We start from the raw sequence: 17,599 nt of genomic DNA, 5'->3' as shown, positions 1-17,599 counted from the left end.
ACATTCCAGTCTTTTTTGACTTTTGTAGCTTTCCATCATCTCTGGCTATGGTACCACAAGCTCTTTAATCATCCTCATATATCCTTTCAACTTAATTTAACGTTTAACTGTGTTTACGTGTTTCAGAATCCTTTTCAATAAGTCAGAAGTTTATCGCCTGTAACTTTTGGAGTTACAAAATATGTTTTAGCCATGAACATTAGGAAAAATTTTGTCAACATGCCTCTGTGGCTTCAGATTATAAGTTTTTTTTTGGCGTGGGTGGGCGGGTGGTAACCTGTAAGTCTAAAATCATAGCATATTGTGTCTGATATTTTTATTTTATTTTTTTTAGATTTCTTAGGATTTTATTTTTGACCTTTCATTTTCAGTGCATATATTTTAGTCTGTTATTACGCGCACGCGCGCTCACACACACGCACACATAGATAGATATATATGCTGTATATATGTGTGTGTTTTATGTATCATATAGGCCCGTGTCAAGGGTTCGTGTCCCGATGGGTATCAATTCATTTATCACTTATATAAATTCCCCTTCGGTGATAATTCTCCTTCGGAGATATTCCAGAGGTAGCGTGAATTTGATATTAAGCGACATTTGTAGCTTCATGATTTATATTTATATATATTATATATATATATATATATATATATATATATATATATATATATATATACACAATATACATGTATAAAGATATATTTATATATATATATATATATATATATATATATATATATATATATATATATATATATATATGTGTGTGTGTGTGTGTGTGTGTGTGTGTGTGTGTGTGTGTGTGTGTGTGTACGTGCTCGCGCACTCGTGTATGGAAGACAGTTCCTCTTCTGCACTACCTGTTGTAATCGGATGATCCACGCTTTAACCCCGCCTCATTGCTATTACATCCGATGGAATATATTCCTTCCTCTTATCTCCTTTACCTATAATTTAGCTCATTTTTATCCTGTTTCCTCCCGTTCCTTTTCTTCTCTCCCCCATTTGATTTCCTTGCTTTCTTCCTCTCCGTGTAACTTGGTGTCCTTTCCCTGTACCCCCACCCCTCCCCCCTCGTTGACGTCTGGGTAACCGGACACCTCGCAATTATCCGGACATTTGAAGCCGCACAATGAACTTGGTAACTCGATATTTTTATTGATATGGAAATGAGACGATGATGGGATTCGGGAGACGAAGGAGAGGAAAGAAGGAGAAATAACAAAGAGAGGGGGGAAAGAATGCATTGGCTGATGTGACGTTTTAAATCTGAAAGTTCTCGAGTGAGTGTTTGTGTTCAATCAGGCCTGTTAAACGGAGTTTTATGGTAGAATAAAAGCACTTTTCTCGCTATTGATTTTCTGGTGTTCAGAGAGTGTAAAAATGGATGCTGAATGTGTTGTGTTTTTATGATAAGGCAACAATATCGTTTATTTTCAGCGAGTTGGTTATAAAAAATTGTACGTGGGATTTAATTGAAGATTGCTGATGATTATCAACATTTACATACCGAAGTTATAGGAAAAACCCTTCAGAGAGATTGTGTATTGAAAGTACACATTCATACTTTTCAAAATCAAGAATTAAATATGAATTTTGAAATATATAAAAATCAAAAGCTTCGAAGTTTAGGAAGTTCATCAAAGACAGAATCTTTGCTTAGGAAACGAGTCAGAAAATTGATACTTGCTTTGCGAAGTAATTTCTCTCTAATTAAATATCAATTTCGAAATATATAAAGACAGAAGCTTTGCCAAGGGAAAGAATCAGTACATTGATGTTTGCTTTCTGAAGTAATTTCTCTCTCATTAAATATCAGTTTCGAAATATTATATAGACAGAATCTTTGCCTAGGGAAAGAATCAGGAAATTGAGACTTGCTTTGCGAAGTAATTTCTCTCTAATTAAATATCAATTTCAAAATATATAAACCGAAGCTTCGAAGTTTAGGAAGTTGTAAAGACACGAGCTTTGCCTAGGAAAAGAATCAGAAAATTATTACTAACTCTGTGAAGTAATTTCTCTCAGAGTCGTTGGATAGTTGCAGCTGAGAAGCTATCCGGTGTGGGATTATGTGGGAAAATTCTTCCACAGATTGTTCTGTGTGAATATGGGCGAATATGGACGCATTGTGTGCAAGTGAATTCAATATAGCCTAACCACAGTCCATTGGGCTGGTTAATGATATTTCCCCTCAGGGTACTAGATGTTGTGGGAGAATTATATGCTGAATAAATAACTTGGCGCAGTTGGGAAGCTGGTGCACTGCGTTGATTATCTTGGTGTAAATAATAAGAACTTGTTATGATTTTTTTTTTTTAAGTTCTTTGAGGGTTATTACCCAGTTAAAAGCTTAATCTGTTTCGTGAACTGATTGTATAATTGTCAAAGGAAGTTGCTAGTTATCATTTTATTATTATAAAGCTTAATCTGTTTCGTGAACTGATTGTGTAATTGTCAAAGGAAGTTAATGCTAGGTATTATTATTATTATTATTATTATTATTATTATTATTATTATTATTATTATTATTATTATTATTATTATATTGTAACTATTTCGTGTTACTGATGTTTGTGTTCACAGATTTCTTAATGGTAAATAAATTTTACCTTTCAGTGGTAAAATCTATTTACTTTTACCATCGATGGTTTGTGCGTTTCCTCCCAGGTGAACCTACTTGAACATTCAGCCCAGTCCCCAACACACCTAGAGAGGAAAAAAAATATAAAATCCAATGACAAAAATGAATAAAAAAACGCCCACCCTGTTGTCTGCTTTGAAGAAAATTATCCACACAATTGCTTTGTCTTTAGTATTGTTCTCTTGCTTATTATGTTCCTTTTATTCGCTATTCGTCTTTTACTTTTTAGTTTACGACCGTCTTTCATAGTGTCATAAGAAGATGTATGAATGGATACGTATTCATGCAAAATATGAAACGTCTTCACACCTGCTACCATGAATTTAACTTTTGGCTGCAGAATAAAGGTCAAGAAGTTCTTAAATTATTCTCTGCTACGATCAAAGTAGTCTTATGAGGAAAAAAGCATCTTAGTCTCTCCTCTCTCTCTCTCCAAAGAACCTACTGAAGTACTTTGCCCTTGTCTAAGGGAATAAAAGTGTAAAACACGAAGATTCGACTTGATTTTTTTTTTCAGGCCAGTGCTAATATTGATTTCGTAAAGGTATGCTTTCAAAAATATTTAATTCCACTAAAGTATTGGTCCTACCAGGAAGTTATTTATATACATGAATAAATTCTCTCATTTTACTTTCATTAAATTTTGTTTCTTTTTTCACTAAATTTTGCTTATTTTTTAAGGGCCATTGCATGTGTCAACATCTGCATTTTCTTTCATGTCATGGACGCTTTTCAAGCAACTCTATTAACTTGAGTTGTGTGTAGCACAGGAACGTACCGTTTGGATTGGAACATTATTTTCTGGATGCTTTACAACAGTCTTGCTGTAGGTGACGTTTGTATTGCACCGGTTATGTCGTAACAGCCATCTGTCAGCTTTATGATTACCATCTACAAAGCTCAGAACTCTACAAGATTTTTAGTGTTTTGCTGCATCTTATTGGTAGCAGGTTCTGCTCCAATATATAGTGGCATCGGTTTGTTGGTAGTTATCGGACTTTTATTGCACTTTAGCAACAATTACTTCATTGCTGCTTGCACCAGACGCTAAGCTTCGTTGCGAGTGTCTGTACAACATTCTTCTTTTTTAATCCGGTCTTGAATTTGACTTTGGATGTTCAATACGTTCGCATTTTTTAATTATAATTAAGGGTGCCAATTAGCCCAGTCGAACTGCAGGTTTTATGGATTCATGCTTATTGTATTCTGAATGAGGTGAGGGTCGTTTTACTTTGCTGGGTGACGGTAACAGTGGATTGTTGCTGACACCAGTATTAAGAGACTTGAAGACTTTCACAAACAACGTATGCACGCACACACAATATATACCCTACATATCTGTTTATGTATCTCTATCTGTCTATCCTATCTATCTATAATATATATATATATATATATATATATATATATATATATATATATATATATATATATATATATATGTGTGTGTGTGTGTGTGTGTGTATATAGTATATACATATACACAGTATATGTATGTAAAAATGGTATTTCTTTAAAAGATATGTGTAGCCTATCTGTTATCTGTTAAGTAGGTAGTTTAACTTAGTTGGGATAAAATAACAAGAAATTTCCTGATTTTTCAGCGTTCTTATATTTTCCAAGAAATTTAAACGGTGCATGATTCGTATGCATAAGTTGCTGTGTCTTACACCCTCGGTCCTTTCCCCCTCGTTATCAAATATTTTCCCCCGTAAGAATGCAAAAATCTTTCCCGCAAAATTTTATTTTTTCCAACAAAAACGAATGTTTACCTCTTTCTATGTAATATTGAGTATTATGTCTTCAAATAATATATTTTCCCCTGCCAAATTCCAACATTTTTTCCTTTCCCGCCAAAAGTAACTTGAGTTTCTTTCCCGCCAGAGGCGTTTTTCCCGCCAACCTCGCATCCTGCCTCGCAGTACAGAATGGCGCGTATTGATCAGGGTGGGGCCTTTAGGGAGGCATTATGACCGCTATCATCGCCGTCCGAAAACCAGCCAATCAGAGCGAATGTGTATCACCTTTGATTATAGCCCAAACGTAACCAATCCAGGGACCAGTAACGTTGCTAATTGACACTAGTTAGGGCCCCGGAGTGCGTGTAATGGATGCCGATTGAAGTCTTCTTTGAATAATGATATGCATTAGTCTAACTCATCGGCCTTATTTTGATAAATTAGACGGTTTTAATGGTTATAGATAGAACAGCATTTTTCTGCAATTTTAATGTGTATTTGACTGATGGGCTCCCTCACAAATGTCCTCTCCCAGTATATTTGGTTTTGTGTGACAGTTTTCCATATAATCAACTGTTTTGACAAGCGTATTCTACTGTCCATTGCTGGAATCTGTCGAATGATTCTGCCTTCAGATGATTCCCGTATTAGAGACCGATAGTGGCTGAATAAAAACATTTGTAAGATAAGTGTTAGGTAAATGTTGGTTTGTATTCAGGACAAAATTCTATAAGATTAGGATAATCATTCTGGCACAAGCCTTTAAAACTCTCTCTCTCTCTCTCTCTCTCTCTCTCTCTCTCTCTCTCTCTCTCTCTCTCTCTCTCTCTCTCTCTCTCTCTCTCAAGTGATCAGGCCATTAAATGAAAAAACAAAGAAAAAATAGTTATTTTTAAAAGTTTTTATACTTTTCTTGCCAGATTGCTCAGTAGCTCACCCTTTTATAAATTGCTCTGTTTAACTTTATCTGACAATCACACGCCATTATGTGTACTAGGAATTCCGGAAATACGACCCTTTACTTTTATCACTATATTTGAATTCCTCCTTTTCCATAAAAATCTGATAAACATTTGTACAAATGAAACTTTCCCTTTCTCTGCGCCTCAACAAACATTTTTATATGCTTAGTTCCATCTTCTTTGTTCATTTCAATGTTTTTTACAGGTAAACGTTCACCTAACTCTACTTTTTCCTCTTTTGCTTACATTGGACCAAGTTCACTTCTGTGAATATAAAATCTTTTTATGCATTTCCCGAATTTGAATTCTTTGATGCCTATAAAATCATAACTTTGGCAAAGTTAACCAGTAACAGTTAACCATTTCCATTTTTCTGTTATCACTTAGATGACCTAGGCAGCTGCGACGCCAGTTCAGGTATAAACTGACTCATTATCATCGGAAACAATAATTGCACTACTGTCTCTGCTTCCACGCAATTTTGTAATTTTGGTTATTTTGCTATTCATAATGTTTGTCGATATTTGCGATCTATGAAAACTGGTTAGGCCTCTGGAGGAACTAAAGAATGAGCTGGCTCCTGTTCTTTGTTGTCTTTTCCGTCTGAATTAAATTCTCAAACCAGTCCTTAATCTTGCACTTGTCATGGCCATCTCAAAGAAAGGTGACTGCCATTTTTTTTATATTACTCTCTTAATTACCTACTATCCCTAAAATATTTGGACTTTTACTTAACTCTTGCTTCCTCAAAAACCTTGTGTCAACTTATCTGTCAGATTATCAGAATCATTCCCTTAAGGCGTCTGTCAGATTATCAGAATCATTCCCTTCAGGCATGATTCTTTTGAGACCTTTCCTGTGTTGTTGATATTTTACCTTTCTTGACCATGGATTTACTCTTGTCTGTTATCTCGTTTTTTGGCCTTTTTTTTTGTCTGCCCAGTGTTTATCTGTTGGTGTTGATTGCACATAATATAAAATGTCCCCTGTTTTTAGTAGTTTCCTCACTGTTCAATGCTTGCACCATTTTTACTCCTTTTTTTCGTCTGCCTATTATTTATCTGTTGGTGTTGATTGCACATAGTATACAATGTATTATACAGCCTTCCCCGTTTTTAGTAGTTTCCTCACATGTCATTGCTTGCACCATTTTTACTCCTCTTTATCAGTGACCTCCTTCATTTTATCCATTGGTTCACTCATACTTTCATTTATTCCATTTTTTTTTTTCTGATTATTTAACGCTTCTTTTCTCTTCTACCACCACTTTCTCGCTCGGTCTCGTTTTCTCTCTCCGTCTATCACCTCTGGTGTTGCTCAGGAGAGCGTGTCTGAAGGAGGATCCCATAATATCTCAGTCGAGTTCAGCGCCCTGGAGATACAGTTTCTAACTTTTCTCTCGTCAGCTCTCTCTTCCAGTTCTTAATCTTCTGTGTGATGGAAATTCAGTTAATTCTCTTCTTTGCACATTAAAATTCTTCGTTTAGTTCATCATACCTTGGCAGTTTCTTTTAATTTCTTTCCTCAAAATTCATTTATAATAAATTAATATGTCGAAGTATGCATTCACCTGTTATCCCCATACAGAGAAAGCATGTATAATCCCAAGCTGTTGCCTCCTCTTCAAGGCATTTTAAGGATTGAATGATATTTCCGAGTGGCAGGCTTCACTACCTCTTAATTTATTAGCTGATAAAGCCTCAGTAACCTGCTAATAATTATGAAAAAAATCAACAGGTTGATACAAAATCGATAGTGCTTGTTAAAGGATTAACTCTTGAGAACAGGTTTCCAGAATTGCTTGATCGAGAACGACAGTTCAGTGAAGAGACAGAGAGCTAAATTGATCAAGCAGAGAGAGAGAAAGAGAGAGAGAGAGAGAGACAGACAGACTTTGTAACTTGGTATATGAGAGAGAGAGCGCAAAACTTAGTAAGGAGAGAAAGAGAGAGAGAGCAAAAATTAGTAAGTTAGTAAGTAGAGAGAGAGAGAGAGAGAGAGAGAGAGAGAGAGAGAGAGAAAAATTATTAAGTTAGTACGCAGAAAGAGAGATAGCAAAACTTAGTAAGTTAATAAGCAGAGAGAGAGAGAGAGAGAGTGAGCAAAACTTAGTAACATGGTAAGCAGAGAGGGATAGCAAAACTTAGTAAGTTAGTAAGCAGAGAGAGAGAGAGAGAGAGAGAGAGAGAGAGAGAGAGAGAGAGAACATACAGTATTGGGTGAACTAGTGGGTGAGTGGTCCCATCCCATCCCTCCCTCAGCTTCCATCTCTCGAACAATGACATCTTAGGAGTTAATGAAACATTCCTCCCCTCCAAGAACCCCGCCGGGTGAGGAATGCACCCTGCACGGGACGCCGCCCTCAATAACTGCTGCTGCTTCTGCCGCTGCCACTACCACAGTCCCCGCCAGCGCTAATGACGCCTATGTAATAAAATGTACTTATAGAGACTTCTGAAATCTCTCGACTCCCTAGGGATACTGTGGGCTTTGCATTATGCTTGCTACATCAGAGTTACCGAGGTTATGTTTAAAGGTTGTTCTCTGTTTCTAACATATGTTACTGTAAACGCTATATTTTTCTTCTATTCATGCATACAGATACACACAGTGTGTGCTTGTGTGTGTGTTTGTGTATCTGTTCGTAATTTACTAAGTGGACTTGCAAATATCAACCTTATGTTTGCAGAATATCAAAGGTAGAATTTCATTCAGCTTTTCCGTCTGAAGCAGCTCTCAAGATCATTTCTATTTTATATCTCAGTTCAGTAGCATCATCCCTAGTCATGAACGAAAGCATCATTATTCATTGATATTTGAATTACTGAGAGAAATTAGGCCTGAAATAGAGTCCAAAGAAGTGCCCTGTGCCTTTGGAGAGGAGTTTGATGTTATTGGGAGACTAATAAGAAGAATAAGGTGCCCTAGATTATGTTTAGGGAGACTAATAAGAAGAATAAGGTACCCTAGATTACGTTTATGGGAGACTGATAAGAAGAATAAGGTGCCCTAGATTACATTTATGGGAGACAAATAAGAAGAGTAAAGTGCTCTAGGTTATGCTTGCGGAATACTAATAGGAAGAATAAGGTGCCACATATTACGTTTGAGTATTAAAGTGATACCATAGAGAAATTTAAATGTTCCCATGCAACCCTAACCTCCAGTAAGCCCCATCGTAATTCCTGCCACTCCATCAACGCGCCGGGAATTTTAAAAAGGAAAATGCGTCAAATCTTCGCTCATCCTCAAATGATCGATGACCGGACGTCTGGTATTGCACAGTGGATGGATGGTGATTTGCATTTACACACTTATTTTCAGGGGAATCTGATATGCCTCTTTTCCTTGACAAAATACTGGAATGTGTTTGATCCTCTACCTTTTTTTCTCTCTAATCTTTTTTTTAGGTATTTTACGAAGCTTAAGCGACACAAGATTGTATGGATTGTCGGAGAGATATACTTTCATATACATACGGACACACACACTATATACACATATACTGTATATGTATACATACTGTGTGTGTGTGTGTGTATATATATATATATATATATATATATATATATATATATATATATATATATATATATATATATACACACACACACACACACACACACACACACACACACACACACACTACCATAAAGAGAAGTTGCCTTAACTATCCCTCCATTTATTCCTGTTTAAGATTTCATACACAATCTTTTACACACGACCTGCGTTGTTCTTGCTTCACCTCTGTGACACATCTTCACATCCGTTGCACTCACTCCTAAATGCATGTAAATCAGTTGCTTCAAATCTTCCACCACTCTTATTAACATCATTACTTCATTTAACCTCAGGAGTGAAACTTACACTTATCAAGTTACTGGGTTCAAGCATTTTTAATGATCTGAGATTCTGGAACTGGCCACTTACTATATTGCGAATGAACTTCGTAGTAGACTTACGCTGGAAGGGTAGAACACGAGATGTATATATTTTATATAAACAGAATTCTGTAGATGAGACTGTACATACGTGCTGTGCATATTAATTATGAGTTGAGTTATTTATGGAAAATATGAATTTCGAAAATACTTAAAACTTTATTATTGAGTGAAATAGAACCATTAATTCTCGACACAGTTGAGAAAGCAAAGGCGAGGAACTGTTTAGCAAACTGAATTACTTGCTATATGAGAACAATTGTTAAAATGAGACATGAAGAGACGTTCTTATGTTGATGTGAAGGAAAATAATGATCTGCTTAATTTAGGTACTCATAATAACTAGAAATAAGTTCGTAAATGTATTATTTCAGGTAATATATTAATATGGTGCGAAATAATGGCGTGATGAATATTTGTCTATTCAGGTCGAAGAAAGTCGATAGAAATGCCAACAAAGGAAGATGGGATTTAGCTAAGATCTCCAGAACCATGTAAGTAAAAAATGCATACAGGAAAAAATGGTGAAATATTCTGTTTTAGGCAATCGACATGTAGCGGATAACGAACTCTTTTCAAGTAAGAAACATCTATTATTTCATGAGATGAGTCAAACTTGCGCAACATCTCAACAGTCAAGGGGGCGAATAGCGTCATTAGATTCTGGCTGTTTTTTATATTTTCCTGTTGGTTTAATGTTGTAACTTTTGTTGATAGCCATCAATAATAATCAATGATTTAAGTTTATACTTAAATAGCAGCTGATCAGAACGGCCATCGATCCTTGTCTATTCTGGAGGTGAGGAGAGTATAAAGGAATATGACGTTAGTTTTGTTAAATTTTTAAAGTAGTAATAAACTCTCTCTCTCTCTCTCTCTCTCTCTCTCTCTCTCTCTCTCTCTCTCTCTCTCTCTCTCTCTCTCTCTCTCTGAGAGTTATTAATTGTTAAGTTGATAAAGCTATCAAATTTTTTCTTAATGTTAATTTGCAAATGACATTTGATGTTCATGATCGTATCGAGAGGGAGAGAGAGAGAGAGAGAGAGAGAGAGAGAGAGAGAGAGAGAGAGAGAGAGAGAGAGGTGGATTAGTGAGGGGGGAGGGGTTGGCAGGGTGGCGATCAGGATTTAAGGATTGATGAGAGAAGCCGTCTGTTGGACGTATTCATCCATCAACTTTGCAATTGATGGATAGGCAGCCACGCCTCCTATCTTACTCCTTAAGAAGTTAAAGCCTCATCCATCTGTACCCCAGCTACTTGCCCGTCCTCATCGCTGTGTTTATTTACCAGACTTTTCTTCGGAGTTCATTACGTATATATATATATATATATATATATATATATATATATATATATATATATATATATATATATATATATATATATATATATTATATGTAAAATACATATAATATATTTATTATATATATGTATTATATGGATATGTATATATATATATGTATAAATGTAATTATATATATATATAATTTATATACACACATATATATATTTATATATATATATAAATATATATATATATATATATATATATATATATATATATATATATATATATATATATATATATATATATATATATATATATAATTTACACACACACATACATATATTATATAATTTATATGAACTCATCAGTATATATATATAATATATATATATATATATCTCTCTCTCTCTCTCTCTCTCTCTCTCTCTCTCTCTCTCTCTCTCTCTCTCTCTCTCTCTCTCTCTCTCTCTCTCTCTCTCTGCTGCTGCTGCTTGTTTAGTCATATGTATTCACATATAACCTACACATTACATAACCATGAGAGTGCACGTGTTTTGTAGAGGATCCATTACGCTATTATGACATTTTTCATGCACATCTATAAAATAAAAATTCATCCGTCCCACATCCAAGATTAACGTTCTTCTTTGCATTGTTATGTTACTATTTTATCATAATTTTTCTTTAGTGGTCTCGTGGGAATCTCAGTGAAGTTTTAATTCCCCTTTTGTTTAAAAGGAATTCAAAATCACACTAGAATGCTTGGATTCCACTGGAATTAAAAGTGTAGATCTAATCCTTTAATTAAAACTGCTTAAGAATTTGGTCAGCAGCGACCTTATGGCAGTATTAATACTTTCCACTGTATTGTCCTAGTGATTAATACGAGGACACATTATGTTAACCTCAAGACTTACTCAAGATCAGGTTTCCGTGGGAAAGAGTTCTGAGACTTCTATTTCACTTTGGACTCTTCCTGGATTTTACAATCTTCCATCCGACAGATGGCGGAGTTATCGCCTTGTGTTTCGCTTCTTTTCCTTCCCATTGTTTCGTTTCTAGTTACTTTCGAGTTTAGTTTAGATAAAAGCATTTATTTGGACGTCCCGCAACCTTTTTTATATAAAACACACTTCGGAATACGATTACGACTCTCATTTGGCATAGGAAATTGATTTAGACAGAGTTTATTGGTGCTTCTTTGTAGTCTCATAGAAGAGGGTAATGATAAAAATATCTGTTAAATAAAATTCGTTGTTTATGCAAAATAATATCAAAAGCAGTTAAGTCGCATTAGAATTTTAAAATAAAAAAGTAATTTATCGAGAATTTCTATGTATTTGTTTCTGTTTTGGGGTACTTCGTTCGTTTCACTCTTGAAGATGGCGATCTTCTTTATTTTCTAGAGGTACTATTTTGGTCGCCACTCTTTTGAGAGTAAGGTGAGAATACCACCTCTTACAGGCTACCTCGTAGTCCCCTTCAGTCTACCTCTTTCCTAACTTATTCTTTGGACATTTGCTTTCTTTTTCTTGAAATTTTTATATTCAGGACTTTTACAAAAATTGGGACATGCAGAAAGCTTGATGTTATATATATATATATATATATATATATATATATATATATATATATATATATATATATATATATATATATATATGTATGTATGTATGTATGTATGTATGTATGCAATCGACGAAATTATTTTCAAGAACCTGGCTTACATGGGGCCAATAAGAAACGAGGGCACGATGCTTGTATGTCATTTAGGAAAGAAAGGTGGAACACTAGTCGAATGTTGATACTTGGATAGCAATTTGATTTTTTTAAATTTGCTGATGTTGTTACTTCCCTAACTCCGCACTGTGTAGACCTCATTGTTATTGCTCCTATTCTACTTCTCCCTTTGCACAGGAATAACCACAACAGTTTGTATTATTTTTAACGGTTATTTTCCATCATTCAATGCTCGTCCAATAAGAAATTATCAGTGCCAATCGCACAGTCATTTCTGATTACGTAAACATGTGACAGGATTAATTAGCATCGATGAGTAAATGAATAACGGCTGTTCACCTCACCCATTTGCCATGAACAGTGACTGTGAATAACGAAGGGAATGTATTATAATTAAGTGAATGCTGAATAATGAAGAGAATGCTAATAAAGAACCCATCCGGGTCAGTGGGAGGTTCGTAATCTTATTCACAAGAACAGAGTGAATGGGGTCGGGTGGGGGTTGTATGGTTGGGTTGGGGTTGTGTGAGAGAGAGAGGTGAAGGGGGTGGGGGGGGGGAGGTTTCATCCTCATTCCCACACCATATAACTACAGACGGTGGATTGACGGCACAGGGAAAATGACAGAAACCGCAGGAGGCATCGGTTCTGTTGGGGAAGGATGCGGCGTTGAAACACCGATATTTGAAGAAAGTGGGAATTTCTCCTCTCTCTCTCTCTCTCTCTCTCTCTCTCTCTCTCTCTCTCTCTCTCTCTCTCTCTCACGCATGCGCTTGTAGATGTTTAGTACATTCCTATGCATTTTCTCGTACATAAGAATACAGAGTATAATATTCAACATATATATATGCAAGGTCTGAAAACCTTTATAGACTTTGCATGTATAAGTTTACATGCCTTGGGGAAAATCCAGAAGTGATAATGTAGGCCCTTCAATAATTACAATGCTGTCAAATTATGTATTCATATATGTCTTTCATGTAGAGAATGGCAAGACATTGTTTGTGAATTAAGGCGTTTACAGTAACCATCACTTACTGTGTAAAATGTAGTGCATTGATTTTGTATTTAGAAATGTACCGTATATACAGCATGACAACAAATACACTGTATTTCTCACTTTGCAAATGGAAGAGTGATCATCATTTTCGGGCACTTTGTAAACTCGTATAAATGACATTAACCTATATATGAAATTACATTTTATTATATTAAATTTTATTATATTATTCTTTAGATTGCTCTTACAGATGAGTAATCAGTCATTATTTATTTGAAATGAAGTCGTTCGTTGAGTCATTACTTACTTGAAACGAACCAATTCACTGAGTAATTCAGTTTAAATAAGCCAGTTTATTGAGCCATTTTATTTGAGGTGAATCTGGTCATTGAGCCATTACTGATTAGAACTGAACCAGGTTTAATGCCTCTGCAGTATTTTGTTGATCACAATTAATTCTTTTTTCTTTGTTTGCTCAAGCAGGCAATAAGCATTGTGATTTAATCTCATTGTTACATGACATGAATTCCATTCCGTTTTGTAGGCTGGCTGGAATGAAAACATTATTTACATTTCATTTTTTTATAATCTAGGCATTATAGGCTGTTATCTGGAAACTCCCCTATAAGCAATTTTTATACAGTCGATATGTGACTGTTATTAATGCAGATTTCCTTGTGACCACTGTATAGGTCTCTTAATTATTTCAGTGTGACTGATATACTGTCATCTGTAGAAAGCTGTGTAATCATTGACCCTTGCAATGTGACTACAGTATAATCATTTACAGATTGTTGCTAGGTGACTATGTATAACCATTCATTTGTGATTGCATTGCAACCGATGAATGGCAGATTTTGACATTTCACTTATACACCAGTATCCTTTCCATTTAATCTCAAACTTAATTTGACTAATATTCAGTCCCCGTTTTATTCGTTTGATACGGGATTCAGAGGATATCTTTATGCATTCTGAATAGTTGTTATTACAAAATGATAGAAATTCCATGAGTATATATGCTCAATATGAATGGTAATAGCGTACGCTGACGTGCAGTTTTTGAAAAATTGTAATTCAATTGACTAAATATAAATGAAAATATAAATCAAAACAAATCATTCGGGCCAGCCCTGAGAGACCCGATAATCAGCTCAGTGGTCTGGTAAAACTATTTTAATAACAATAATAACTTGTAGCTGCACACACACACACACACACACACACACTCATGCACATAGAAAACGCAAACAGAATTCATGAATGTCACTTATTGCCACATTTTTCTTTTCTTTGCAGTAGCCTGGCCATAAGTTACTCACTCTGGTGGCATTTTGGTCCTCGTTGTTGCACATTATCGCTCCCGCTGTTCTGATTCGCTTCGTCCAGTTTCATGGGCAAAAAAGGTGGATCTGATGACGGGCACGTTCTCAGTCTTCCCTGGTAAGTACTGATATTTTGTGGTTTCCATTTTCCTAACCTATTGCAGTCAGCCATGTGTCCTTAAGTTAATCTAGTTAATTATGCATTTTTAAAGTTATTGCAGTTAATCATGTGGTTTTAAGGTATTCCATATAATCGTGTATTCTTATGCTATTGATGTTAGTCGTGAGAATAGTCATACATTCTCAAGCTATCGCAGTTAGTCGTGCATTCTCAAGCTATCGCAGTTAGTCGTGCATTCTCAAGCTGTTGCACTTAAGTGTTCTTAAGCACTGCGGCTAGTCGTGCATTCTCAAACAGTTGAAGTTTAATCGATATTCTTCAAGACTGCAGTTAGTCATACATTCTCTAGCTACTGCAGCTAGTAGTGCATTCTCAAACGATTGCAGTTAGTCGTGCATTCTCAAGCAATTGCAGATAATCAAACATTCTTAAGTTTTGCAGTTAGTCATGCATTCTTGAGCATTGCAGTTATTCGTGGATTCATAAGCTATTGAAATTCGTCATATATTTCATTAGAGGGAGTCGGCCGTAATTCGTCCACGAGACCCGAACCCCTGTGGAAAGTAATATAGAAGTCGCTTTCGTTTTATTGTCATTGGTGTTTGCTGTTGGTACCAGGTCGCCTGAAGTGCTTCAGTTTAGTCTCCGTACCTTGGTGATTGACCAAATAACCTATATGCCCAAATCGTCTTCTATGACACAGTCTCAGAACTATGTCCTTTTGAGCTTTTTTGTAAATATCGTTTTCGGACGTTATGGTTTTTTTGTTATTTTTTTTAGTTATTCGTATTTCAGTGAGGTATTTCTTTAACTTGTGCTTCATTTTTGATGTCGTGAGCTTCTATACTGCATTTTTATGGACCAGTTGTTGAATTTTTATAGAACGCATAGGGCATTATAAAGCACCAACCATTCCTGAAAATGTTTCCTTTGTCATAACAAACTGACCAAGCAAGTTTCAAACGTCTGTTAGATAAAGCACGAAATCTGTATTAAATATATCTCACAAGACAGTATTTTCACTTAATTTTGCATTGGTTCCCGTTAATAACAAATTCAGACTCGCGTACAATGTCATATGAGTAAGGAGTTACGAGCTTGAGTTGATCGTGTGAAAGATACACCGTGCGACCAATGAAAATTTTTCGTTGCACGGAGACGAAGCCTGTTGATGGTAAAATCAAAACATTCACTTGAAAAAATATATATATTTCCTTCCATGATGTCACTCGTGAGCCAGAGAGAATGAATTTTTATGACTTTGTCATGTTTACAGAATAAATATCAAGAGAAACCTGTTTTCATAATAGAATGGAGATAATTTTCAGTCAGTAATTTATGACTTCTTTTATCCCTGCTAATTTTCTCGTGTCGTTCCTTACACGAAATACAGAGTAAATAATTCATAGGAAATTTGATAAGGTAATACTGGCTATTGAACTGTTTTAAATAGATACATGTGCGTCAGTTTGCTTCTTACCAAAACCGTAAAAGCAATTGATAAAAAGTCAATTTATTTGCTTGACAATGAGGATTGTCAATTATTGGCGCCAAGATTTGAAGATTCTGTACTTTAAATGGATTTTGCATTCAGGAATCGCTCGAGTTTTATTGAATAAATTGCCTGCAACATTTTACGAGACACGATAAAGTGTCCTGTAGGAGGTTGACTGCGGTTGAGTGATATGAAAGGGACATTCTCTCATTATCAGACAAACGTATTTGTGTGTAAGAATGTGAGAATGGATGGATATAAATTCAGGCATGGTCCAGCATTTACTTAGACACTCATGAATACATATATTTCAACCTTGCACATTTATTGCCTCCATGGGCTTGGCTTCAGGAGGTTAAGTTGGCTGTCCGGTTCTCGTCAATTTTTTCAAGGTGAGGTCATTGGTTCCATGCCCTTTTCTGCCATGAATTGAAGCCATCCATAGTCAGACTACCAGGTATGTAATTTAACTAGTCACCATAAATAGGAAGGTTTTTAGTTGATCTTTTCCAGAATTTGAAGACCCCTCCCCCCTCCCCACTTCCACCCAGACCCCGTTTGCAACGATCCTACAACTTCTCATCACTTTTTCCAGCAACCGAAATTCAAACACGAAAGGCAAACGACCAATTATGAACCAAAATCTGCCGGACGGTTCCTGTTAAAGGACCTAGAGCCCTTTTAGGAGAGGGAGTTCTTAGAGACCATTCACCTCGGAGGACCCTTCACTCCTCACGAGGAGGTCTCAGCCACGGCGTACTGTTGGGCTGGGACAAAAGGAGAGTCCCTAGGAGGACGTTGGAGTAGCCGGGAAGGCGCTGGGTTCCTAGCGGGGGAGTCTTACAGGAGAAGCAGCGGTCTGGCACGCCCTGTTTGGGTGGTCGGCGAAGTGAGGGTTTTGGGCATTCGGTGAAGGAACCCTTGTCCTTTGACGACGTTTTTGTGTTATTTGTAAACAGTGATGAGTGCAGTCTCGCGATTTTATAGGATTTTTAGTTTTCACAATTCAGATTCTCTTCCTGCATGTCATGTTAGTTGCGAACAAGGATAGTATAAGATTGTACCCTCCACCCAGCAGCGTATCAAAACTCGCTCTCCTTTCTCTCTGAAAGAACAGGAGCGACTGCAGTCACTTGAAATGCCCCACGCGTAGTTTCACAAGCTACGCAGCCACTTCCCCAGCAGGAGCGAAGGAGAGAAAAAGATTGCACGCGCGGTCTTGCTCAGGAGTGATGCAGCTACGTGCCCTTGTGCGAGAAAGAGGACCGGGTTGAATATTGATGGGGCGTAGGTGTGAGGGAGCCCTCGTAAGATGCCCTGCTGTTGCAGCACAAAGGGA

At 36.2% G+C, this 17,599-nt stretch overlaps 1 long non-coding RNA gene across 2 annotated transcripts in view; it reads left to right on the top strand.

Annotated features, from left to right (window-relative positions):
- LOC136850011 (uncharacterized) overlaps positions 1-17,599 on the top strand; it is a 330,286-nt gene that overhangs the window by 229,974 nt on the left and 82,713 nt on the right. For both annotated transcript variants that reach the window (XR_010856509.1, XR_010856508.1), the window contains one exon: positions 14,619-14,762. This is a non-coding gene — a long non-coding RNA (uncharacterized lncRNA). The remainder of the gene's footprint in view (positions 1-14,618; positions 14,763-17,599) is intronic.

This window comes from Macrobrachium rosenbergii, chromosome 21 (genome assembly GCF_040412425.1).
Source record: "Macrobrachium rosenbergii isolate ZJJX-2024 chromosome 21, ASM4041242v1, whole genome shotgun sequence".
In the NCBI taxonomy this organism is placed as follows: domain Eukaryota; kingdom Metazoa; phylum Arthropoda; class Malacostraca; order Decapoda; family Palaemonidae; genus Macrobrachium; species Macrobrachium rosenbergii.
The sequence above is the reverse complement of the archived record's forward strand: the minus strand, read 5'-3'. Positions and strand labels throughout refer to the sequence as shown.